The sequence below is a fragment of the Aedes aegypti genome, chromosome 2 (genome assembly GCF_002204515.2).
Source record: "Aedes aegypti strain LVP_AGWG chromosome 2, AaegL5.0 Primary Assembly, whole genome shotgun sequence".
In the NCBI taxonomy this organism is placed as follows: domain Eukaryota; kingdom Metazoa; phylum Arthropoda; class Insecta; order Diptera; family Culicidae; genus Aedes; species Aedes aegypti.
Genome location: NC_035108.1, coordinates 314,833,729 through 314,858,548, shown reverse-complemented (window position 1 = coordinate 314,858,548; position 24,820 = coordinate 314,833,729). Strand labels below are relative to the sequence as shown.

The following is a 24,820-nucleotide window of genomic DNA, read 5'->3' as shown; positions in this document are numbered from 1 at the left end:
TTTCGTGTGTAATATCGGTGCCTTCCTCCCAGGTGCCGCCTATCGTGGTCAGTTGTTCCCAATTTGGTGGAATTAGGCAGGGGATTTTGAACTTCATTAAGGGAATCAAGGTGTCCTTCCAAATCGCAAGGAAAGGAGACTGTTGCGTTTTGCCGGAAACTCTTAAAGATCGCGCACTTCTTTTCAAACATCTTGAAGAGAAGAAGCGATTTTTTCACTTATGACGACAAAACTGAACGTTTGTTCAAAGTCGCCTTGAAAGGCCTGTCAAGTGACTGTAAGTCACCTGAAGAGATCAAAAATGGAATAAATGATTTACTTGGATTTTCCCCAGTCCAAGTAATCATTATGAAAAAGAGAACCCAATCTGGCATTGTTGGGAAAGGGCTTTCTCAAGAATATTATTTAATTCACTTTAACAAAAAAGTTCTGAATAATATTAAAGCTTAAGAAAAAGCTAAACTTATGTTCGATGTCCGTGTGACATGGGAGCATTTCCAGAAATCTGGATGAAATTTGCAGAATCCCACTGTCGGTTTCCATTGCTGTCGATGCCAAAAAAAATTGCCGCATGGATGCATGATGCATGATTTGCGGAGGTTTTTCTCACGCTAAGGACTTCTGTCCTGTGAAGGAAGATACCGATAATTTCATATGCGCAAATTGCGGTGGTAATCATAAGTCAAACTTGTGGGCTTGTTCTTCACGTAGACGAGTTGTCGAGGCTCGTGCCAAGCAGATGAACAGTAATGTCCGTTACGATAATGGTCGTTTCCGGAATTCCCCTGGTAAAGCATCGAATAATGCTCATTTTTTAGCTAACGTTCGTTTCAATAAGAATCATACCCATTAGGTGGATTATAATCATGCTCATTCACAAACCAATGATACTACTTCGAGAAGCCTTTCGAATATTTCAATTTCGAATGGATCTACCCAAGGAAAATACTTTTCCGTTATCGTAGCTGGTAATTTGAACTCCTCCCCTTTGCATACTATGAGTACCCGTTCTACTTGTTTCAAATCAAATGAAAAAAAAACCCTGCCGCCACAGGAAATTTCTACTCCGCCTCTTCGTTTACCGAAAATTCTAACGGAACACCATCAAATGTACCCACTTCAAGTGATATGTCTCCCTCTGATTATATTTTTCTAACTGAACAATTGAATCAAATGATTGATGCATTGTTCAAAGCCACCACTATGACTGAAGCAGTCCAAGTTGGTGTAAAATTTTCTAATCAAATTGTTATTGGATTACGTTTTTCTAATGGATCCAAATAATAATCTATATATTTTAAATTGAAATGCTCGTTCTTTAAATAATAAAGAGGACGAGCTGTTCAATGTTGTAACAGTTAATAACATACATATAGCATTTATAACTGAAACATATTTAAAACATGGATCCAAACTCAAAAGAGATCCTAACTTTTTTGTTTATCGTAATGATCGACTTGATGGGGCATGTGGGGTAGTTGAAATCATCATTTATAGGCGTATAAAAGATCAACTGTTTTCGTCATTTGAAACTAAAATCTTTGGTGTTTCAGTTGAAACTCAGTTTGGTAAACATACTTTCATAGCTGCCTATTTGCCTTTTCAATGCTCTGGACAGCAAGTTAGTTTGCTCCAAACTAACTTGCGAAAATTGACTCGCAATAAGTCAAAAAATTTTTTCATTGGTGACTTTAATGCCAAACATCGGTCATGGAATAATTCTCAAAGTAATTCCAACGGCAGAATTTTATTTGATGAGTGCTCTTCAGGATATTTCTCAATTCAATACCCTGATAGCCCTACATGATTTTCTTCTTCTAGAAACCCATATACGATTGATTTGGTCTTAACCGACTGTAGTCATCTTTGTAGCCAACTGATTACTCATGCTGGTTTTGATTATGATCATGTCCCTGTTACATTTCAAATATCCCATGAAGCGATTCTCAATCCTATCAGCTCCACTTTCAATTATTTTCGAGCCGACTGGAATATATATGAAACATATATTGACTCTAATCTTGATGTTAACATTTCTTTGCAAACAAAAATTGATATTGACAATGCTCTTGAAACTTTAACAAATTTCATTGTTGAAGTCAGGAGCATTGCAATTCCAAAATGGAAGTAAAATTTGAATCCGTGATTATAGACGATGATCTTAAACTCTTGATCCACCTTAAAAACGCGAGGAAAAGGTGATTTCAACAAACTCGCAATCCTGCTATGAAAATTATATGGCAGGATTTGCAGAAATAAATTGAGAAAAGTTTTGCACAATAAAGAAAAACAAATTTTGAAAATAAGATTTCTGAATTGGACCCTGGCTCTAAGGCCTTTTGGAAATTATCTAAAATTTTGAAAAAAAAAACTTCAGAAGCCAATACCGGCATTGAAAGAGGAAAACAAATTATTACTAACCAATTGCGAAAAAGCTCAAAAACTTGCTATGCAGTCTGAAAGCGCGCACAATTTAAATTAAGGACTTACTAGTCCAATTGAAAATCAAGTTACTCAGGACTTCGAAAATATTCTCAATCAAGAGAACGTTTTCGAAAATTCCTGGGAGACTGATTTGGAAGAAGTGAGATCTATTATTAAAAAAATCAAAAATATGAAATCTTCTGGCGATGATGGAATTTTCTACATCCTTATCAAGAAACTTCCAGAAAGAGCTTATCATTCTTAGTTGATATATTTAACAATTTTTTTCAATTAGAATATATTCCTGACAAATGGAAAAATGCTAAGGTCGTTCCAATTTTAAAACCAGACAAAAATCCTGCAGAAGTTTCTTGCTATCTTCCAATCAGCTTGCTTTCCTCCATCAGTGAACTTTTTAATAAGGTTATTTTGAACAGAATGATGGCCCACATCAACGAAAATTCAATTTTTGCCAATGAACAGTTCGGATTCCGCCATGGACATTCGTCCACTTATCAACTTTTACGTGTAACAAATTTGATCCGTTCCAAAAAATCTGAAGGCTATTCTACTGGTCTTGCTCTTTTAGATATAGAAAAAGCATTCGACAGTGTTTGGCATGAAGGTTTGATTGTAAAATTAAAAAACTTTAATTTTCCAACATACATTGTTAGAATAATTCAAAGTTATCTGTCAAATCATTAATTATCAGAACTCCAAATCTGAAAGACTTCCTGTAAAAGCTAATGTTCCCCAAGGCAGCATTTTGGGACCAATAATATACAATATTTTCACATCTGACTTACCTGAGTTACCTCAGGGATGTCAAAAATCCTTGTTTGCGGGTGACATAGGCCTCTTCGCCAAAGGACGAAGTCTGCGTGTCATCTGTAGTCGATTGCATAAAAGTTTGGATATTTTTTCTTCATGCTTTCAAAAATGGAAGATTTCTCCTAATGCTTCCAAAACTCAACTAATAATATTCCCACATAAACCAAAAGCTCTTTATTTGAAACCTTCAAGTAGACATGTTGTCACGATAAGAGGGATTCCAATAAATTAGTCAGATGAAGTTAAGTATCTAGGGCTCATGCTAGATAAGAATTTTATTTTCAAAAATCACATTGAGGGCATTCAAGCCAAATGTAACAAATATGTGAAATGTCTCTATCCCCATTTTAAATAGAAAATCAAAACTTTGTCTCAAGAACAAGCTTTTGATATTCAAACAAATTTTCAGGCCAGCCATGTTTTATGCTGTACCAATATGGACTAGCTGTTGTAATACCAGAAAGAAAGCTCTGCAGAGAATTCGAAAAAAATAATTTGAAAATGATTCTGAAGCTTCCTCCTTGGTATAGTACCAATGAGTTACATAGAATATCCAATGTTGATACATTGGAACAAATGTCAAATAAAATAATCAATAATTTCAGGCAAATATCGTTACAATCTTCTATTGCCACGATTTATGCGTTATATGTTTAGGTTAAGTTAAGTTAAGTAAATTGAAAACGTGTTTTTTTTCTCTTATAAGCAGCTGAAATCAACTCACCTGTAAAAAATCTGAACTGCTACGGCGAATGAAATGTAATATTATGTTGTTAACAAAATGTTAATAAAATCTTAGATTTGTGTTACTAAATTAGGATGATAGTGTTGTATAATAACACAGAATACCCAGATATAAGAAATGAATGTAATGTTTGAAATGTTACTAATAAAGAAATAAAAAAAATGATTATTTTGACGGCTCCTAAACATCGATAACTTAATTATCGGTAAATAACTTAACTTATCGGTTTCAAGACCGTTTGATTCCTTAGCTTGTTGTTTCTTCACCGAACTCGAGAAAAGTTTTATCCAATTGGTTTGTTTGTGGTAAGGCAATTGCATTAATGTTACCAACCATATAAATAAAAATCAAAATCAACAGATCAAAACTAATTCATTTTCCTGCAACAGAAGCAGTCAAATCAAAACCTTTTTGCAGCTGACTCAATTTTACCGAAGCTTCTCAAAAGGCTATATCACTTCGTCTAAAGGGAGTGCACGTAAACACAGAACAAGAACAAGTTCCCGGACAACGGAATTAAATTTAATCGTTTTTGCCTCTCGTTGTACAAACAGACGCCAACCAACTCGGTCGACTATGTAGAGCCCTCGAGGCAGAGAAAAAAAAAACTTGGGAGGAAAATTAGCTTAACTCTTGTGCGGTTCAAAGTCATGCTAATGAATATTTTCTTTGCTACCGGGCTGGAAGCTCAACCGAGCTACCGAGTGAAGTGTGGAGATTTCTGTGAAGTACCTGCTGCGACTGACGTATAGGAAACTTTGTTGGAAATCTAAATCAAATACAGAGCACTGGTCTACGCTTTGTTCTTGGATTTTATAATTTAACCTTTACACTAGCAACAGTATCTTTTTTGCTGAACTATAACGTTCAGAGCAAACATGGTAACTATGATTCGTTTGATGTAGGCAGTGCCGTTACAAAAGAGTTATATGGATAAGGATCATACTCATATAGATTCAAACAAACATAATCCATCAAGCTTTGAGCCCAACGTCTGACGAAAGTTATCGAAGAGCTTCGTTGAGTACAGGGCTTCGTATTAACCGTAACCAGTATTCACTTGAAGATAATCAGAAAAAGTTTACACTCATGTGGTTTATTAAATATATCTTGGACCAAGTTTTTGTTACGATTATGCGAATATATTATCATTGAACTCCTTTGAGTGAATACCTTTCAATCTACAATCTACTATGTATGAGTATATTTTGAACGAGTAATATATAACTAAAGCATCCTATTTATGAATTTCAAAACATGTTATTGTGAGTAGATGAAAAACCGAATTTAGTACTATACCATTTAATTCCACTAGAGTTTGTATCCTTTGACAGATACGCGTATTTCGACCTCAACTGTAAGGCCGTCTTCAGTGTCGTGTACTAGACTCGAGTCTAGTACACGACACTGAAGACGGCCTTACAGTTGAGGTACGAAAAAGTTACACGTCTTCTCAGTGAGTTCGATTCTCAAACAACTAGAGATCGGGGAGTCGTGAGTTCGATTCTCACTGAGAAGACGTGTAACTTTTTCGCAAATCTTCACATCAATTTGTCCATCTAATCCAATTGCAAATTATATGTTATGTTTAGCTTTTCTGTAGTTGTTAAACTTCCACTCGGCTGGTTAGCCGTAAACCACGATTCATAATTAAAAACAAGTACCTCCAGTAAGTTTATAGAATTTCCGCCAGATATTTTTTTTCCACTAAGCCTTCAACCGCATTTTCCAGTTGTTACTCTAGGAAACTTTCCAAAGATTTCCACAGAATTTCTTCCGAGGAAATCTACAAAGGATTATTTCAAAATGTTTGAAAAAAAATAGCTAAAAGTTTTAGTTTTCAACAAACTTTGTAAGAATTCCCCAGCCTGTTCATTTGGATTCCTTCAAAAATACATCAACATTTCCTCTCAGACGTCCATAATTCCTCGAGGGGTTTTTTTACCACATCTATTTTTTCCAGGAATGCATCCAGTATTTACGGTATTTTTACCAAGTTTTACTTCTGCAGTTCAAATAAAAGATTTCCTTTAAAGTTTCTCAAAAAAATCTTATTCAATTTTCAAAAGTTTATTTTAGTTTCCATACCAGATCATAGTACAGTATTTTTTCCAATAATTGCTGCGATCATTACTATACAAATTTCTGTAGATGCTGTACAATGTTTCTTGAGAAATTTCTTCAGAAAGTTCTGAGGAATATGATTGGAAATCATCTAAAACTGGTCTAGAGCCCAGGAGCTATTTCAGAGATCCATGGTCATTAAAGGTGACTTTAAAACTTACACAAGTGTTATCAGAGGTTGGGATTTGATTTAGAAATACCTCACACGGATTTATTTAAAAAAATATTTGGCTGACATGAGAAAACTTACATGAGAAAATCTCAAAGAATTACTGGAGGAATTTCTGTGAAAATCTTTGAAAGAACCTCTGAAGCAATTGCTGTAGGTATCTTGAGAGAAATTCCTAGATGAAATCTTATGTAAATCCTGAACAGTTTTAAAGGCAATCTATTAAAATTTCTGGTGAAGTTATTGATTGAATTTTTAAAGACATTTGACCAGAAAGAACCCATCGCAAGAAAATGGATGGGGATGAATTGATTGTAGAAAATCTTGGAGGAATTAGGATTTTCTTGAAACATTTCTCAGTTTTTTTTTTCATTCCTTTGGCTTTTCTTGGGAAACCCCAGGTTGGATTCTAAACAAAATTCTTGGTAAAATTGCCTATGAAAATTCAAGGAGAAATTCTCAGGCAAATAATCACTGAATGACCTCTTTTAGAAATTTCCGGAGTACTATTTGAACATTTGGCCAATATCTGAATAAATTTATAGAGAAAATCATGAATAAAAACATATACAGTAATAATTGTTATAATGTCACGAGGAATTCTGATGCTATGAACAACCAAATTCTTAATTTTAGGCTCCTATTAGATTTCGTTTTAAATATCATTAGAACGCTTAGAAACAAAAGTTTTTTTTTTCAATTCATAACCGACCAAAATGTCACTTATACCGCTTTGCATTTGAGCCCTTCAAATATAGTGGCTTTCAATTTCTAGACCAGGGTTAAAATTTTGCTTAGCTTCACTGTGCACAAAATATTTGCCAACGTATGTCCTACCCATGGTTTCGAATGTGGACGCGTATTTGAGAAAGTTGGCTTATTTTTTGCTCCCACACAATTTCTATGTAATTGAAAATTTCTGAAAAAACTTTAAAATCGATACTTGTTTTTAATTATGAATCGTGGTTTTACGGCTAACCAGCCGAGTGGAAGTTTAACAACTACCAAAAGCTAAACATTACATATATTTTGCAATTGGATTAAATGGACAAATTGATGTGAAGTTTTGCGAAAAAGTTGCAAAATATATGTAATGTTTAGCTTTCGGTAGTTGTTAATCTTCAAAATCAATTTTCTTAGAACTTGCTTTTTGTTACTTACACCCCTCTGATTCAAGCCCCATCGCTTATAATATTATACATACATATACCAAGCAACCAAGAGTTCGGATAAAATAGCTTAATTAAGAGATAATGAACTGCATGCTATTCAGCTTACCTTTTAAGTAATTAATCAAACTTCAGTTCTTCACAAGTTTGTGTTGCTTATTAGAACGCTATTAAGCTGTTCAAGGAATTTGAAAGTTTCGGATCAATGACCCCTTCGGTGACACTGTAACCTTAATTTACGAACTAGATCGGGGGTGCTCAAATTGAATCAGTGCGTAAAACGAGGGAGCTCAGTTCGTAAAACGAGGTTTTGCGTTTTGGGGTCTACTTGTTTGAAATTAATTTATACATTAGCTATTACTTATACATAGCATAAAATCTTAACTTTTCATATAAACAAATGGTTCAATGTACTAATATGTACTGATATTCTTGAGTTTACTTCGTAAGGAAGTGACGTCATATAAATTTGCATTAAAACATACTTCGTTAATTGAGGTTTTAGTGAATTGGATTTAAAAATTACGTCAGACATCGATTTTCGTCAATCGCTTGTCGTGCCCGTTCAGAAAATACCCATATTGCATTGGTTTCCAACGATTTTCCCCTACCGGAGGTCAATCCATTACATAATTTCCCACATAATTATCCAAACTCAATTTACGCACTGCGTAAAAAAGTGACGTAAATTGAGTTAGCGTTAGCGTAGTTACGGTATACTTCGTAGATTGGATACTAACAATATTCATGTGTCATTTAATAATCTCATCCAGACTGCTTTCAGGAACAAGGCTGGGGAGTTAGCCTTGGCCCAATCTTGAACAATATTACTAAAAGCATGAGTACTGATATTCCTGGCCATGCCCATCTTTACCGTAACTTGGGATAGGGGAAGGAAATGTTGATGCAGAACTTTCTTAATGAGAGGCCACCGACTCAGCGACGCCCTCATAAGTGCAACGGAGGTAGGGGTTGGGAGGGGTATTAGGTCACGTCAGGATTCGCCTGAAAAGCTGGCGATGGACCCCGAGCATTTGTGGTTAAGTGGTAATTATTTAGTCTTTTGAATGCCGGCATTCAAAGAAGGAAACGAATTTTATAAATTACAGTTTAGTTGATTTCAGTTCCGGTAGTGATTTTCTGCTCAGAAAATAGTAAAAAGCAGAATCGATCCCTCCAGGGTCATCGTATTGGGACGAAAAAAAATGCCGCTGTTGAATGCAAGTCATTTTCACGTAAGTAACAATCAATCCGCAAACGACCCAAAAAAAAACCCTGACAAATTTTACGCAGGCCGCAAATGCGGCAGGCCCAAACGCGTTAATTCAACAATATACTGTACTTCGAATAAAAAAAAATCTAATTGCAACGCAAAACCAGCTTCGTAACTACGTAACTACCGACAGTTATTAAAGCATACACGAAATCCTATAAAACCGATAAATAATACCGGAATCCGAATCCGAAAACTTTCCGTTCTTAACCACGTATGTAATCCCGTTCATAAAGGAACAAACTCACCAAATGCTCCTGGAAGATAACGCCGTGTGGAACTAATTGGGCTGTACGTATCACCACGGGAAGCTAATTTATAAAGTAGTACGCCGTTCTAGAGCCATCATCACATACTTCTCCGACAATCATCACTTCGCACTTTTTCTTCAATCTAATTAATGCACAGTGCTTTTTGACACCAAAAGTCAATCTCCCGGAATCGCACTAAAAAGATGTTCCGATCAAACAAATAGTTCGTAAATCACAAAACAAAATCTTCCGGAAAAAAATGTGCTGTCACAATATGGAAACACGTCCACTCGCGAGCCAAAAAAGTGACGTAAATTGAGTTCACTTCGTAAAAAAAGTGACTTAAATTGAGGTTGCGTTGAAAAAACTTCGTAAATTGAGGTTTTAGTGTAATAACCCTTTGGTCCCAACAAATAAACGGACACCATTCTTTAATACAGTGGAAACTGTGTGAAGTGCACCAAATTAACTGTCAACAAAATTGTTTGAAGATAACGTCTTTAGAGCTGTATTTACTTCTTCAAAGTTCTGAAAAAGTTCATATAAGGTACGGTTAACACTTGATCTGAACTTACTGTTAGAAGTTCGCAACAAGATCAACTTCTTTTTCTTCTTCTTCTTCTTGGCATTACGTCCTCACTGGGACAGAGCCTGCTTTTCAGCTTAGTGTTCTTATGAGCACTTCCACAGTTATTTACTGAAAGCTTTCTTTGCTAAAGTTGCCATTTTTCGCATTCGTATATCGTGTGGCAGGTACGATGATTCTCTATGCCCAGCGAAGTTAAGGAAATTTCTATTAAGAATTGAACCTGGTTCGACCGTGAATCCAGACACCTTCAGCATGGCTTTGCTTTACAGACGCGGACTTCAACCACTCGGCTAAGCAAGGCCCAAGATCAGCTAAAATGCTCAAAACGAGTTAATCACAAGGTAAAAAATCGAAAAAACTGAATCTGAACTTCTGAGTTCAAAGATGAAGTGTAATCAGAACTTTTCATTGCATGGGAAGTGCAATATAGGAGTGATTCTCTGATTAAACGAGTTTATTACAAACTATTCAATCAGCAAAAAAAAATTAAAAACTAACCTGATTTGAAATTCTTAGCGCACCAATGAACAGAATTTTTGATTGCTCGGGAAGCTTTCCTTGTGATATACATGTGGTTTCAATTTGTGATTGCTTCTACGAAATGTTTCAAAATTGTATTGGTAATATAAAATTTTATGTATGAAATATTGGAATGAAGGTCTGATAAACATACCATATAACTTTGAAAGAGAGGTTTCGAACTGAAAATTAACAATGTTTTTTTTTAATTGAATAATGCCGGGACCATATCTCTGTCTTGCCATCAAGTAAGCTGATGTAAATCGCCATGAAACGTCCACTCCAATTTTTTTGACTATTCCGTTCATTATATTGTGCTTTTTAGATACACAAACAAGTCCGAACAGTTTAGGAACATAGCTAAGGAAGTATTTCCAAAAACTGATAGCATGTTCCCAAGTGATTTCGTGACATACAAACACCAATCAATTTTTATATATATAAAAGGATATATAGATATTTGATTCGAAGACGGTTTTCTTACATTAATCTCTTTTTTACAAATGCAAATTCCCCTTTTAACTAAGATATTTAAGTTCTAAGCCCCTAATATCTTGAGTATAAATTATAAATTCGGCTGATGGGTGAAAAACACAGCGTAACAAATTTTACATTTTTGCTTGTCTCAAGAATCAAAGTATGTGCTTATAGTAGATTTTGGGATGCTGAATATGATGCCGTTCTCAGAAATCTTCCAGCACATCACAATTTAGAGCCAGCCACAAGTCGTCAAAGTTGTATAATATATTGGTTTCATTGATGTTTATATGAAATTTAAAGAATGAAGATTCTAGCTTTTCAGTGATCTAATCCACTAAGCATGCAAAATATGTCTTTAACTGTCATTTAAGGTATATTGGTTTAAATTGCACGATTAATTTTAGATTAAATCGACTTTTTCAACATTCATGCATTCTCAATACAAAATAAAATAATTTTCTAAAACATCCAAAAATAACTTTTGCGCATCGAAAGTATAATGAGCATTATCAAATATCTATTATCGCTCCCTGCATCTATTTTAGATTTTACTTCAAACTCAAAGCATTCTAATCAAATTCCCTCTTTTTTAGCTGAGAAGAAAATTTCTATGTGACAGGAATTAAGTTGAGTTTTTATTGCACCTATCTACAATACTATCCATAGCTCTTTATCCTACCCTCCTGAAGCTTTCAACCTAGAGCTAAATGAATTAATTTCCAAGTAAGGAAGGTTTAAGCCTGCAAGCTTTCCTTCTTCGTATTACGTACCTGGAAAACATAAACTCAACCGTAACGTTCCCAAAACTCCCTCCCACAACAACCAGTTTCTCATCACCGTAAACGCGATAGATTCAAAAGATGCAGCTCTCGTTGTACACAGCTGATGCTACTGCTGATATTTTGAGCAACAATTCATTTCACTTCACCGTCATTTCTTCGCTCTGGCTTGTAATCTACGGTCATCACTCACCCAGGGATTAAAGACTCTATCGAGCACCGGATTGCGTCTTCTTCACCATTATCCACGACTCGCAAAGATAATGCTGATAAAATAAAGTCTGGGCTCTGGAAATGATTTACGATCCCTTATAACGTCTGGGAAGGACGAACCATTACTTCGAGTACTCAGGTGTAAGAAAATTACTCGCAACAATCTGATGCAGTGCAAGACGACGTAAACAACTGACCTAATCTCGTACTTCGTGTGCTTGTGTGGCTGTTCATCCGATGGACGACTTTTTCGACATTCAGCCGATCAGCATACAGCACATTGCATGTGGGCCCAATAAAATGCTGTCGGTTGAATGCAGATTGGAAGCGCGCATGAGCGGTGAATTCGAACTTCGACTGTTGGATTCATCCGAAGAGAAATTCATCGTAAAATGCCTTTAGCAAAATGGGATAAATGAATAACGACACAAATTTCAACCATGTAGACAAGTTAGGCACTCTGCTGTAATCTAATTGGTCGAATTATGAAAAATGTTCCATACAAGAATTGCAGTAATTGACGTTATAAACCAAATTATTCATAAAAGCTTTTAAACGTTATTTCATTCACATCCAGCGCCAATCATGCTGAAGAGAGTGCATATAGAAGTAGGCAGCATGCCATCAGGGTGGTCAGTGGGAGAATCTCTGGAGGAATGTATTATTATTTAAAAAAAAAAATAAGAATGGTAACAATATTTCTGGTCATCTAGCGAACTATTAGCGATTGGTCGGTAGCTTGCTTAACGACATATGTGACAACGAGTCAAAAGTTCTTTTGGCTCAATTCAAAAGTCAAATTGGTACGCCTGACCACCCAACTCCTCCTGATGTTCCGTCGATTACCAAAAGGGAAAATATTTACTTAGAGTTTAAATGAAAAGTGCCTATTGCTATTTTGATGTCGTCGATGTAGAAACGCTCAACCAAGCAAATATTTACCGTACATCGAGAGAGAGAGAGAGAGAGAGAGAGAGAGAGAGAGAGAGAGAGAGAGAGAGAGAGAGAGAGAGAGAGAGAGAGAGAGAGAGAGAGAGAGAAGTTCAGCGTAAAAATTGCAACTTTGTAGATTTCGAAAAAAGCGATGTGATGCGTTTGCATGGTAGAAGCTGGAGAAAATCACGTTTTCTTGTTATCGGAAGCCATCCGATCGACAATCTCGTTGTAAACATGACCAGAGCTTCACATCTTCCGTCAGCATTACTCCAATATGCAAAGCATGTGTGTAATTTGATGTTCCAGACAGCTGGAAAGACTACATGGTACACTGACGGCAGCAGCAGATCCAATTTGCCACATCAGACAGCAGCCGCCGTCGAACGAGAGATGGCGCAGATTGTAAGCTTCTTATCGAGAATAAAAATGAGGCCGGCGAATAAAATTACATCCCATAGCTTTGCTGCAACCAGTCGGTGGAAGGCGGATTTATCCAGCTTTGGAATATGCAATTTGGCGGCCGACATTACTGATATCCGTTCGAACTTCAAACGTATGACAAATATACAAGAGACTCGACCTTGTGACAATGCGTTTTTGGCAATAATCCGTAGAAATGTTCGTGACATTGATCAACATCTTTTGCAGTATTGTGACAGTTGAAGCGAATTGATAAAATTTCAAGACTTCTACAAACAATGGTGAAGCCAGAAGTTCCAAAAAAGGGAGGAAGGTGAACAACATCTCAATAATATTATTAACAAATTTCACGGTAATTTATACTACAGTGTTTTGTTTATCAAATTCAAGAATCATGCAAACATTTTTTCCTGGAGTTTTTCGATAAAATTTTGTACAGGTCTACATGCGAAAGATTCTCAAGAAAGTTCGGTAGAGATTCTTCCGAAAAGTTTTGTAAGGTCATTGTAAACCACTTCAGAACGATTGGCCGATCCTTAGTAACTCGTGAAAAAACACTGGGATTGACCGATCCTTAAGAAAACTTGGAAAAATTCCTATGGAAATAACTGTTAGCATAAGAAATCTTTATTCCCATCCTATATTTTGATTGGCATAGTTTTAATTATACAGTGGGATTCCGTTATTGCAACAAAGTCGAAAGTTTCAGTCCCAAAAAAGGAACCGTGCCAAAAACGGAACCCATTTTTTCAATCTCAAAAATACTATAAGGATGTTATAAAATTATTCTTATGGGACCAAATGAAGGCCTGACTTCAGAACAGTCCTCTTCGAAGCAGATTTCTGTAGAACGAAACAAAAAACTCTTTTTAGCTATGAAAAAGTCATATCTGTGTTACAATATTATTCTCGACGCCGAGCAAACTCAGCACTGCTCTGCCCATAACTGCATAACAGTCACATTCGACATTTTTGACAAATTGGAGTTAATACCGGGGAGAGTCATCAAATGATAAATACTTTCGATCAACTTACTGAAATCTGTGAGATTGTTCTAGAAAATTCGAAAAAATATCAAGTTATTTTGTCACATTGGTAATAATAACCGCATAACAGTCATATTGAGATTAGAAATGAGGCTCGTAATGTAATAGCAATTGAATTTCTATCAGAATCATTTTCCGACTATTTACCTAGTATTATTGTACCCCGTTTGGCATAAAGTCGTTTGGCATAAGGTCATTTGGCATAAAGCCGTTTGGCATAAAGTCGATTGGCATAATGGTTGTTAACACTACCGCTTGGTACCACCCTAGTGGACGAACCCAACAGATCGACAAACACTGCTGTCTGACGTACAAATGTCATGGATACTTTGGCGAACGCTGTCACTGTCAGCGTAGTTTAGCGAAGATTATAAATGCGAAAAAAAGAAGAATTACGTTTCGTTAGACAAAATCACGTTTGAGTCAATCCCAGTTGAATTCGTTCATCCTAATTATATTTCGGTTAAATTGTTGAATTTGATTAATATTGTGTAGCACACGTGAGTAAACGTATTCTGAACATTAAATGCGAGGGTTACAGTGCTAGAAAATTATTCTTATAATTACAGGCCGGAATACATTAAGAATTCGTATGAAATTGTTCACCCGAATTGAAGTAATTGAAAACCATTGATGTAAGACACCATGTAATTAAAACTTGAAATTATTCTGATAAAACATACTTGCAGTTTTGAGCTGTACGACAAACTCGTCTGCTGCAAAAGGATTTCTAAATTTCGGTGTGAACAATGGTCGATTGGCATAATGGCCGTTTGGCATAATGGTCATTTGGCATAATGGCCGTTTGGCATAATGATTGACTTAAAATAAATATCGGTGTTTTCAAGCTTTTACCGAGATGAACGCCATTGAGCCAATAGCAAAAAAAAATGGGTAGGTTCTAAACACGCGCGGTGTTCGTTCAGAAATTTTCCAAGCTAAGAATTTCAAAAATTGTTGTGACATTAGAGAGCATTACTAAATAAAACTCGTGACGTGTCTTTACATCTCAAAACATAGAATATCTTTGAGCTTGTTGCGATATAAATATGTAAAAAAAGTAAATTGGTAAAGAAAGTTCGCAGTTATTCATCAAAGGAATGCTCATAGAATATTTCGCTGCAGATTAAGCTCTGTCCCAGTTTGAACGTAACACTCGATGAAAATAACTTGATAAAAGAATGTACTTTTTTTTGCAAAATATCAAAAGCTCTAATCCAAAGATCTATCAATGCGACTTAATGCAAAAATAGCCTATATACGAGAGCAGATTATTTTTCGATTAAAATGTTTAAGGCTCTAACGAAAAAAATTTCACAGCATAGCTCAAATAAACAACATATCTTTAAAAGAAAATATTAGTGGCAAAACTTTTCAACGGTTCAACATAAATTCTAATTTTGGAAGCGTACATCAAAAACATCGTGTATTATCGAGATAAGGGAAAATTTGTGATTAAAATAATATTTATTCCAGCATATCTCGGAAGGAGATCACGCGTTTGTCCCAAAAAAAGTATATGTTGAATATTGGCAGGTTCTAAAGTAATTATCTTTCTAACAACACATCTGGCAAGAATTGATAAAACAGCAAAATATAAAAATGGTTAACATTTAGCTTCACTAAACAATAAATTTAAACAGTATAAATATAAAGAACAGCTTATTTTTAAAAGAAGGCAAAATTTATAATTGAACCAATAGAAGAATGGACGCCAAAATTTATTGCGGCAAAATAAAACGAAAAGACAGAATCATCGAAGTGATTGTGCTACTTTTCCCAGAATGCCATTTTCCCAAATGACTGGTTTCCCCGAAAAGTGGTGACGAGAAATAACGATAAACAGTCAAAATAAAGAAGTATTCTGTCATTCTCGGCTATACCCAAGTAACAATGAAAGCTGAACAGCAAGAGTATTTGCTGAATATTGGCTGATCAATGGTGTACAAGGCTGAACACCGTGACAGCTGAACAATAATTTGAAGAAAAGCTTATTAAACACTCTTATTCAGCAGTATACTCAAAGCTGAATATTTGAGTTGAACAAACTATTTTTCATCTACAGTTTTAACTTTTGTTCAGCCAACCTGAATGATATTGATTAAAGGTTATTTAAAGCTTTAATCTAGCCATTGTCGAAAAATTGTTCACCTGTATGTTGATAAAAATATACATACCGAAATATATACCTACATTGGGTCGAACACTAAATTAATTATTATAAAACCGTTTCATCGAACAACAAAATTTTCACATCCCGAAGCAGACATGCTGTAAACGCACACGGGCCTATCATTTGTCGAAAAAAATCGATGACCTTGTGTAACAACAAGATAGAACCAAGGATATAACACTACACTCGATGACACAGATTTCTTCGTAACATTTTTAATTAACTGAACGAAATCGAAATCATTACCAACTTGCGTTGACAACAATTGAATAGCAGAAATAAAAAATTACCGAGGATTCTATTTTGAAACAAAAATCACAACACACTTTGACAGCTAACTCAAGTGTTTTTGCAAAGCGCTGTTATCACTTCTTCAGCCTCAATGCAGCCTTTAAAATAGCCCTTATTCAGACAAAACAATATGTTAGTCCCTTGCTGTTGATGATGTTCACACAGTCTCATGTGGAGCAGATGTCAAGGTAAGTGGTTATAAATCAGCGAATCCCAGTTCAAATCTCAATGGCACATATTTACTAATCTTCATCTTTAAATTCCAGCAATTTTCTACACTATGTGTTTGAAATTGTTAGTTGCGTTGATAAAACCCAAAACTATAAACCTGTAAATACTTTTTAATTTTTTTTGGTTAATTGTTGAATAATGGATGAATAAGCGATCGTTAAGCCATCTGAAGGTTGCCATCTGTTCTAAAAATAGAATTATCGTTATTGAAAGAGGCCTGAATAAGCGCATGCTAGACCTTTATTCAGCCTTCTATATAGCTTCAATTAAGCTTAAGGCTGAATAAAATCGCCAGAATTAGATGTTTAACAGCTGAACAACAGTGAATGCAGGCTATGAACAGCTTTTGTTCAAACAAAGGCTGAATTGAATTAGCTATAAAAGCGTTTGAGCAGCTTCAAATTGTTACCTGGGTACACATGTTGGCAAAAATGCTGAGGACGGTAAAACTCGAAAGAACTGCCATTTACATAAAGAAGGGTGCATATTAGATAGTCAGTTCGTTAACCACCATGAAATGTATAAAGCTACGACAGTGCTAAAAACTTTTCGGGGAAGTGGGCTAGTCGGAGAAACGGGATATTCGGGGAACTGGCGCTCGGGAAAACGACATTCACGGAACCGACATTCGGGGAAAAATAGCTTAACCCATCGAAGTAACTACAGTAATCGATTTCTCTTTTCGCTGATAATTTGAGCAGATCAATGTTATCGATTGCCACCCTTTTGTCAGTTGGGAACAAAAAAAAATACTTAAAAATATAGCTCCAAAGAACAGCCTATGCATAAAAGAAAGAGAAATTTATTGACATTTTAAATCAACAGTTTTCATACATATAATTATGGTTACATCATATTTAGAAAAAAATAGAACAATTGTAAAAAGGGTAAATTTGTGCTAAATATATAAAAATCTTCAGTGCAAAAATTTGTTCCAATAGCGAAACTCAAAAGAGGAATTAGTATTTGAAAGAAGGGTAATTTCTGGATAAATAATAAAATACTATTGGCAATAATTTCCTAATATGCTTAAATTTATTCAAGAGCGAATGATTGTTGAATAAAGTGTCATTTTGAATCAATTGACTCCAAAACAAGCCTGATGTCATCAGAAAGATTCAATAGAAACTTAAAAACGAAAAATTGAGACATTCTTGGTTTCAGACTCATTATGCCAAACGACTATTATGCCAAACGACTATTATGCCAAACGACCATTATGCCAAACGGCCATTATGCCAAATGACCATTATGCCAAACGGGTTATGCCAAATGACCTACCACCACCTAGTATGCGATATGAGTTGTACAAAATATCAGCCTCAAATAAGCACTTTTGAGTTCCTGGTAATTTTTAAAAATTATAGTTTCCTCCCATACTGCCATAAAATGCACACTTGGTATTCCATTTACTCAATGCCTACTTTTGTCGAATGTTACAAATATGCAGTTATGGGCAGTGCTGGTCTGTTGCCAAATCATTCCATTTTACTTCCGCTTATCTCTCATATAAAGGATCACTACTATTTATCGCCTAAATGTCTTCAACAATTAAGCATTTTGTATGCAATTTGTTTGCATGAGCCATAAGTGACCTTCATTCGAGTACTGTAAAATTCCCTGAAACTGTGTAAGAATACAATACATTTGATTAGAAACATATATAAATAAAAGTTCTAGGTGAATGATTTTTGTTATTTAATGAACCTAAAATATCAGTTTACCTTTGAAACCTTAGCGGTTATTTTGAAATGACTCTTTAACTTTATGTTACTTGCGTAGCAAGGTATCTCATATCAAAAGATTGTCTGCAGTCTAAAGGGCGCACTAAAACAGCTGAAATCAATTGATTTTACCAAAAAAAATCACAAAAATTCACAGAAATATTGATTAAGAATATTCAACAGGATTTTCATATAGAAATGATTACAAAATCATGTTTTGGCTAAAAATACGGCCCTCATGCCGCATGAGGCCTTTATGATTCATAACTGTGGTTTGTATGTTATAAATCAACCATATGAAATCAACTGAAATTTTCAAAATCTCGCTATGAAACCCTAGGTACTAAGAAGAAGAAGAAATTTGGGTGGCCGTTAAGACTCCACAGAAACCTGCTAGGACTCTGAAGCAAAGATTCTGCTGCGACATTGCTGATAATTCTCAAGTCTTCGATGGAAATTCTCTAAAGTCTATTAGGACTAGAGTGTCCATTTCCCGACCAGTTTGCTCGAGATTCGGGACAAAAATATAAACTTGTCCCGGGAAAGCCCGGGATCTCGGGATTTCTCAAATTTTCAATAAAACTGGTATCTTGTTGAAATGGAAGTACAAATTCAACAATACAATAATTTCTTCAATGAAATAAAGAGATATTGTAACTTTTCACGGTAATATGTTAATTATAACAAATCACATTTCATATATGACTTTTTTATTCTGATAAAGTAACTTAGAAAAAAAAAACTTGGCATGACTGGTTTGCTAGGGATTTTTTCAATTTTTTTTAGTATTTTCCCATTATAATATGCTGTTTTTCATCACGCCAATCTGTCATGAAACTTAAACATGATACTACTTTCCTGTACTGAAGTATGTAGTGCGGGAATAGTCATTACGCAACTGAAATCAGTGCTGTAATGAATCATTACGCAACGCATTCTCATTACGCAACTGTTTTGAGTTGCGTAATGAATCATTACACAATTTATCAGAAATTGTAAAATAATGTTGAATGCATTCCGATATAATTTTTGATGCCCTCAAGTGGTCTTCAACAAAATTGCAAAAAATGTTTTACGTAACTCGTTGCAGAACTCGATTTTTACAGCACTCGTCGTAACTATCCTACTAGGCAAGCCTCGTAGGATAAATTTACCACTCGTGCTGTAAAAATCATCATTCTGCAGCTTGTTCCGTAAACTAGTATTATAATAGTAGTTTACGGAACAAATTGCATAATGATGATTTTTACAGCACGAGTGAATGTAAGTATGATAAGAAATTAAGTCATAATATTGCAGCAATTTGCTTCAGACATTTAAAAAGTCACCAAAACTTTAGAACAAAAGAAACGATTAAAGATCATCGAAGGGCTTGTAGAATATCATACTCAAAGTTAATTACTGAAAATTATTGACTGATGACTAGGTGTATTTTCAAATTTGCTTTCTTATCCTAGGCATCCAAAAACGATAATAAATCTTCGAGCTGTTAAGTGGAATACCTATAAGTAGATAAAAAACGAATTTAGTACTATACCCTTTAATTCCACTAGGGTTATAGTGGAATAAAATGGTATAGTACTAAACTCGGCTTTTTCATCTACTTTTCCAAAAACGACATATTTAGAAAAGAAATGCTTTGCAACAAGACAAATAGAAATATATGTTTCTTACTTGGTAAATTTGTCTTTTAATGAAAATAATTACTAGTTTATGCTCTTTTTCATGATAATTTTCTATTTTATCACATTAGGCTTGATAGTGAGGAAAAATGTCATTGTTTTTCATTGAAATTTAATTGTTTTCATTAAATTCTACGTACATTTTGGGAATCCCGGGATTCCCTGGATGTCATAAGTTATACCCCGGGAAACGGGAAATCCCGAAATTTGTCAAATCTGACACTCTATGGATGGACACTCTAATTAGGACTTTCCAGACCAACTGCTAGCAATCCCAAAATTCCTCTGGAAACTTATTCAGAATACACAGAATAACAGAAATTCTCAAAAAACCACTAGAATTCCACAGGATTCCACTAGAAATTTACAAGATGCCTTTGAAATGTTAGCAGCATTCTACGAATCTCCAGATTTCGCGCAGCATCCCCTTAAGCTAATTATATATTCACAGGATCCCGCAAAAAACCTCTGTCCGATCATGAATATCAAGATTCCGCTTGGTATCCTCAAGAATTTGCTCTGACACTGTTAGAACATAGTGATTTCCCATAAGGAATCTCCTTAATTCAGTTAGAAAACTCCTTTACCTAGCTATGGATCATCAGGATTCAATAAGGAACATTTTAATCATTTCATGCGTCCAACATACTTAAATAAAAGTATTGATTTGGAATGCAGTACACTCCAGTCTGAGGACTCCTGGTATACAATGTTCAATCATTTGTTTAAAACTTCCGTTTTACCTAGGGGAAAATCCGAATTTTAATTTCCCTAGCTATAACTTTTGTTTTTGTTTCTATACGGAAAGACTTCCGGTTCGTTGTAGTCTCCTTTAAATACAAACTTGGATACCACTCAAATTTTAACAGTAGCACTCCTACAACAGACAAACAGCTAAAACACTCTCAATCATGTTAATCCTCTCTTTCCCCTTCAAAGCTCCATTGGTTTTCGACGAATTTGAGATAAACCGAACCATATGAATACTATGCAATATTTACTAGATTATGATTCAATACCCATCAGATCAATCCAAAAATCGGCTAGCTGTTTCACAAGTAAAACTATTGATAAACAATCAATATACTATCTAAAACAATATTTTTTAAACTGATTTCGAAAAAATAGACCATACACGCTTTTTTCGTAAAGAAATAGTTGGTAAAAGTCGTGGGAAAGAGAGGGTTAAGACCTTAGCTTTTGTCATAGTGATGCTACTGAACGGTGTTTAGAAGAAGCTGATGTGTTTCTATTATTGCGTTTTGGTTCATCACAAGCAATGTATGTAAGCCTGACGAAATTTATGACTAAAACTCTGTATGAGTTATATAATTTTTATTGCTCTTGTGTGGTTCGTTCATACGAGTTGCTTCAAATCTGAAGAGAAATGGTTTTATTAACTGGATCACCTACCGGATGACTCAAATAGGCTGGTCACCAAAAGAGTATGCCTGAGAAAAGATTTTGGAACTCTAGTTGAGCTACTTGTACAGATTAATGCCCTCATGAAACGTTACGACCGTATAACTATCTCAAATTAAACGAGCGCGCACGCCCTAGCAATTGGTGCGATTTGGAGAAATATCGACGAAAATGTAGCTCTCGAATGCGGTAGGCGTAAAGCTGAATTGCTTAACAAATTACTTAAACAAAAGACAGGTTTTTTTTTCAAAAACTTGCAAATTTGAATGACATTCAAAAATGCTGCCAAAAACGGATCCAAATTGCCAAAATCGTTGGTTGCCAAAAACGGAATCCCACTGTACATCATTATATATGAATCAATTCACTCGTATAGGATGCACGGAAAAGCTATATACATACAGTATTGGACAAAACATTTTTGCAACTTTTTCGATTTTCCATACAAAATGACCAACTTTGGTAAGCTAGATCTCAATTATTTATGGACCGATTCGAATGCAATTTTCACAGAACATCAGACATAACTTGAATTTTGACATATATTTTAAACAATTTTTCCAACTACGAGTTGAAATGTAATAACGATTTAACTAATGTGACATTTTTGACGAAAAATTCAAAACTACTTATCTCAAAATCTGATAGCCCTACACAAAAACTGTCTTCAGCAAACTTGTTTATCTCGTCAAAATCTACAACTTTGCTGAAGATACCCTGAAGCAATTCCTTCAATGTGCTTAGTTATGTGGATTATAAAAAATCGTCAAAATATTGACTTTAGTCAAACCGTTACAGCTTTTATACTCGTGTTCAGAAAAATCACTCAAAAATAAATGTCAAAATTAAAGTTATGTTCTGTGAAAATTTCATTCAAATCGGTCCATAAATAACTGAGATTTAGCTTACCAAAGTTGGTCATTTTGTATGGAAGGTCGAAAAAGTTGCATATGTTTTGTCCATTACTGTATCTATCAAAGTGGAGGCTATATACGTACTTGGAACGACATTTTTTTTAGTGCGATCAGGAATGCGATGCTATAAAATAAATATAATGATAAAAATAAGAATAAAATATTTCACCCAGTCTCGAACACGGCATCGTTGGATTTGGAACCAGGCACCTTAACACTGCACCATCAGTGATATATTTATGGGTGAGGCATGATTATTTGCCAATATTAATGCAAGCTTCATATACAGCGACATTCGCTTTGCTGTTCTTCGAGACCCATCTTCAGCGAATACCAAATTTGGGTGTGATTTAATTTGGTTCTATTCTGGATGGATACATCATTTGTCAGTTTATACACACAGATTGTCGTTATTGAGTCGTAATGAAAAATTATATACAAGTTGTGTTGACATTAATTGCGATCAATTCAGCATATTGTACAACTCTGATTTTTTACGTTCGAATATGTGATTTGGAATCACATTCCAATGCAATACGTGGCTCACTGGGTTTGTCCTTGGAGACATACCGATGAAATACCTTGATATTACCATATTTTTTCAAGTCTATGGTATAAGCTGCCACAGCTAGATTTTCGTTACCGAGTCGAACGTGACCTAGAAATCAATAAACAAATTGACGATGAGTTCTATTAAAACGAAGCATTTTTACGGCTTCGGTACCATTCGACTATTATCGGCAAACAAATTTCAAACGTCAAATACACAATGTTTTTCTATCAAAACACACCAATGAGAACATTTAGACGATTTTTTGTTCTGCCAGCTTCCCACTGATGAGATTTCCGAGACTGAACAAGAATATCGTGAGAGATGTCATCAATTCAACATCTCACAATGCGGTTGATGTAGAGCTGCCGAACAGATTCGCTTGCAGTTCTTATGGGAAAGCTACCGAAGAGATTGAGGCTACCAACAATAGTCACACTGACAAGAAATCTGTGTTGTTTTTTCATTATTCGATTTCTCTTCATCGTTACGTTATTGCAGAAAACTGATTCTCTTTTCGTAACATTACTGTATCTTGCTTCATTAACAAGAAATATTACAGATTTATCTAATTAACCTTCTAATACCCAACCCCGCCTTTAGACGGGGTACACTTTGGAATTGTGTGTATTTTTTCGTAGCTCGGAAATCAAAATGATTTTATTTTTGGCTTAAGCCTTGACTCATAACACGCATATAAGAAAAGATTTTTATGACTTTTGAAACTTTTTTGTATTTTTAAAAATTGTTTTTAAAATTGTATTCATATATAACCTTCAAATGCCTGGGTTTAAGTTAACGTGTAATATAAAAATTCTAACCTTTTATATTTTTCTACCATCAACCTATCACAGAAGAACAGCTTGGTGGTATTAAAATAATTTCAAACCTGTTTTTCCGTTATTTACACGAAAAATAAAAATATCTCCAGAAAAATATTTAAAATTTAATATTTTTTAAAGTACCGTGAAAACTTGAATTTTTATTATTGCCAAAAATGAGCAACTCGAAGAGGCTTCAATAAAAATGAAAAAGGATAGGGATGTTCAAAAATAAAAATTATAAAAAATCAAAAACCAAAATTCTTAGATTTACGAATAAAAATAAATTATTGCCCAAAACGTGTTTAGAACGATTTTAGATAACTAAAAATGATATTTAGATCGAAAATAAAAATTTGGGTATTAGAGGGTTAAGCGAAGTTATTAGCGAAAGAGAGGATCGATGAAGAGAAATCGTTCATGTCAGTTGAAGTAACAGCACAGAAATGTTCAAAGCGTTGTAAAAACGTTTCCTTGAAGCTTTTAACAAATCTGTCGAAGTCAATCGATAGAAGATTGAGCAGTGCATAAAACAAACACGTAATTTGCCTGCATGTCCGAGAAAATTGCAAAAGAAGCGCGGCATTGGCTTAGACTGATGAGAATGCGTAAATTCCCCTAAATGGTTGCAGGTATAGAGAATGGATGTCCTAGTGATGTTGATGGTTAAGTAATACGTATTGGGGATTTGTTTGAAGTTGTTAAATACTTTGTTAATCTTCTAACACTTGTGACATATGACAATCATGTTTTCCGTCTAGTTAAAATCCTGGTGTGGCTGAGAATGCAGAACAGGATGTATGAAAAAAAGATATAAATAAATAATATTCAGTATTGACTGATTCACGTTTTTTGACCATACCCAGACAACCAGAAATCGCATGAAAGTTCATGTTAAAACTCGTTTATTCATACTAATTACATCAAACTCGCAAAACACCGTTGATAAACTCGTCAGATTGATGAGCTTCCTCGCATACTTTACAACACTTCTTTTCTGAGTTCATTTGTACGTTTTGTTTCGTTCCGTACACTCGTACAAAG

The 24,820-nt window shown here is 34.9% G+C and overlaps 2 protein-coding genes across 4 annotated transcripts in view; one reads left to right on the top strand and one right to left on the bottom strand.

Annotated features, from left to right (window-relative positions):
* Positions 1–11,800, bottom strand: part of LOC5573491 (maltase 2) — a 28,309-nt gene extending 16,509 nt beyond the window's left edge. Inside the window, exon 1 of one of the 3 annotated variants that reach the window (XM_021845729.1) lies at positions 11,547–11,800. The gene's annotated coding sequence lies outside the window, so the exon portion shown is untranslated. Of the gene's footprint in view, positions 1–11,344 lie in introns of all 3 variants that reach the window. The other 2 variants (XM_021845727.1, XM_001660856.2) reach the window with 2 other exon arrangements.
* LOC5573499 (calcium/calmodulin-dependent 3',5'-cyclic nucleotide phosphodiesterase 1) overlaps positions 1–24,820 on the top strand; it is a 437,832-nt gene that overhangs the window by 212,007 nt on the left and 201,005 nt on the right.